The sequence below is a fragment of the Alligator sinensis genome, unplaced genomic scaffold (genome assembly GCF_000455745.1).
Source record: "Alligator sinensis unplaced genomic scaffold, ASM45574v1 scaffold1907_1, whole genome shotgun sequence".
In the NCBI taxonomy this organism is placed as follows: Eukaryota; Metazoa; Chordata; order Crocodylia; family Alligatoridae; genus Alligator; species Alligator sinensis.
This window is the reverse complement of record NW_005843160.1, coordinates 2327-6142: the sequence shown is the minus strand read 5'-3', so window position 1 is coordinate 6142 and position 3816 is coordinate 2327. Positions and strand designations below refer to the sequence as shown.

Below are 3816 nucleotides of genomic sequence, written 5' to 3'. Positions count from 1 at the left end.
GAGAGAGGCGGAGGCCATCTCTTCCCAGCAGCTCGCTGCCTCTCTCGCCAAAGAGCGGGCGGTGGTCATGAAAGCCAAAGCCTTCCCGACGACACCGGCGCCGCAGTCTTTGGTTGACCACGTGGATCCTCCTCTCCCTCCTCGGCCCATAGCCTGAGACTGGGAGGATCGACGAGGACACCACCTGTGCCCCCAGAGCCTTGAGCCCCGCTCCCAAATCCCTGTAGCGCCTCATGACCCGGCTGGGAGCGCTCCGAGCAGTGTCTCCGGTGCCCACATGAATAAGGAGCATGGGATAGCGGTCTGTGGGTATACACACAAAATATGGACACATATACTCATATACACACAAAACATACACATTTATAAGCACAGACATACACACAGATACACACACACACATACAAACACACAAATGCAGACATATACACATGCGTACACTCATACACACATACCCGCAAATGCATACACACATAATATACACACAGATACACACACACACATACAAACACACAAACACATATACACATGTGTACACTCATACACACATACACGCACATGCATATACACATACAGATACACACACACACATACAAACACACAAACATATACACATGCGTACACTCATATACACATACACGCACATGCATATACACACACAGATACACAAATGCAGACATATACACATGCGTACATTCATATACACACATACACGCACATGCATATACACACACAGATACACAAATGCAGACATATACACATGCGTACACTCATACACACACGCGCATGCATATACACACACATAATATACACACAAATACAGACATATACACGTGTACACTCATATACACACACATGCACATGCATATACACACACAGATACACACACACAAATGCAGACATATACACATGCGTACAGTCATATACACATACACGCACATGCATATACACACACAACATACACAAATACAGACATATACACATGCATACTCATATACACACATACATGCACATGCATATACACACACATAATATACACACACAGATACACACACACAAATACAGACACACATGCATACACTCATATACACACATACACGCACATGCATATACACACATAATATACACACGGAGATACACACACAAATACAGACATACACACACGCACATGCATATACACACACATAATATACACACAAATACAGACATACACACGCGTACACATATACACACGCAATATGCACACACAAATACAGACATTCACACACGTACACATATACACACATACACGCACACAGATACACACACAGATAGACATACACATGCGTACTCATATACACACATACACACACATGCATATACACAGATACACACACACAAACACAAATACAGACATACACATACACGCACATGCATACACACACAATATACACACACAAATACAGACATATACACATGCGTACACTCACACACGCATGCATATACACACACAGATACACACACACAGACATACACATGCGTACACTCATACACACATACACGCACATGCATATACACACATATACACACACAGATACACACAAATGCAGACATACACATGTGTACACTCATATATATACACACATACACACACATGCATATACACACGTAATATACACACAAATACAGACATATACACGTGCGTACACTCATATACACACATAATATACACACACATACAGACATATACACGTGCGTACACATACACACCCACGCACATGCATATACACACATAATATACACACACACATACAGACATATACACATGCGTACACTCATACACACACACATACACACACATGCATATACACACATAATATACACACACACATACAGACATATACACATGCGTACACTCATATACACACATACACGCGCATGCATATACACACACAATATACACACACATTTTGCTAGCTAGTGTGTGTATAAACTGCAATGCAACTATTGCAATGTTATGCTAGCTAATATATACATACATACGCACACACGTACACACACACACACACACTCTCTGAGGAGAAAGAAAATAACTTCATCTTACAACTTAGTGCAAAGCCAAATGAAGGCCTGATTCTCCCCGTCTCTGCACTCCCCATGATCCCATGTACGACAGTCAGCTGCAGGTGACAAAACCTGGCTCCGGGTCTGGCTGTGCAAGTGCTAATAATTTTGAATTATGTTTAAAAAAAGAGAGAGAGACAGAGAGATGTGCATAGCCCAGAGAGACAAGTGCAACCGTGTTCTGTATTTGTGCCATGTTTGTGAGCAGGTCACTTTAAAAAAAGAACAAACAAGTATTGCAACGCCAGAAATCTGACTCAGTTTAGCTTGGCATCTATAAAATAGCTGGGCTTTAAAAAAAAAAATAAAAATAAAAAAAAACTAAACCAAACCCAGCTTTTCTTGCCATTTTCAGAGACATTTTCTCTGGTATTCATGTTGTAAACTGCAGTGTAACTAAATGACAGTAACTTTTAGTCACCGCCGGAAAGTAGGGTAACTGGTTCCCGCAGAACAAGTCTGAGCAGAGAGCACAATGCACTTCTCTTTGTCTGTTCTTTTAAATGGACACTTCCAGGTTCACTAAGAGCCACAGGTTGGCTTTCTTGGGTTACAACCACAGTCTCAGAGAAGTTTTTAAAAAGATACTTGGCTCTACTTCCATTATTTGGTGATTACTTTATTTTTGCAGTTCTCAGCTTTGAGGAAGCAAATGCTAAGTTTCACTTGCATGTATAAAACCATGGAAAAGGATGAATCTGGTGTCACAATATAGCTGTGGGCTATTATGACTTTAATTTTAAAATTGAATTGGAGCAAGTATATTTTTAAAGTGGGAAAGACGTTATTTCCAAACAGAAACAAAACGTTGGTGCTATTTTATTTAATACCTGCACTCATTTCATTCTTTCCTTTCTGCATCCTTTCTTGATTGCAGTAATTCAAAAAATCCTTACAATGAAGTGCTGGCGTATTGCCTCTGCTGAAAAAAGATGACCGAAACACAACCCAAATCTGCTTCCTTTAATGCTGGCCAAGAAACTACATCAACTTTTTTAAGCAAGAGCATTTCAGATCAGTTCCAGTTAAAAATGCTGATTCAGTGCAGACAGGGCTTACAGTTAAGAAAAATCAAATTATTTCTTTCGGCAGTACAAACGTCATTAGCCAGGGTGTTTTAAGAGAGAAAAAAAGCAGCGAGACAGAAAACCTGCAGACAACCAAGGCAGCTATTGTACAAGGATCTTTGTCGGGGGACACAATGCATTTTGACACGAAGGGGACTGTGTATTAAAAGGGCACCGCCGCTGACAGCCGTTTCCCACTGCTTCCAGGTCTTGCATGCCACTGCAGCCAGCTGATTCCCATCATGGCACATGCACCAAGTGTTGTAGGACCAGGTTTGTGCGATCACAGAACCCAGGTGCGGACGTCCTTCTCCAATGGAAATCAGGTAAGTCGCTATGCGCGGTGTGTTTGATTGTACAATAATGTAAAATTTACAGGAGACAAAAATAAAATTTTGTCGCTACATGACATAGCGCAAAGAGCCTCCTCTAGCACTAGTCACATTCGTCACAGAACCACGCTAGATGACCCCTGTTCCCTCCGTACACACGCACGCCTGCGGCATCTTAGATCGCACCTATCTGGTGTGCTGCAGCTCCTCAACTGAATGGGCTTTGGTCCACTGCCTCAGTGCAAGAGCAGTTGCTTGAATTGGGACTCCATTCTTGATGCGAGTCTACTTGTAGCATATTATATTTATACACA

At 41.7% G+C, this 3816-nt stretch overlaps 1 long non-coding RNA gene across 1 annotated transcript in view; it reads left to right on the top strand.

Annotated features, from left to right (window-relative positions):
• The window catches only part of LOC112548397, a 17775-nt gene extending 14047 nt beyond the window's left edge, over window positions 1-3728 (top strand). Inside the window, exon 3 of the long non-coding RNA XR_003092170.1 lies at window positions 3378-3728. This is a non-coding gene — a long non-coding RNA (uncharacterized LOC112548397). The remainder of the gene's footprint in view (window positions 1-3377) is intronic.
• Window positions 3729-3816: the final 88 nt, after the last annotated feature.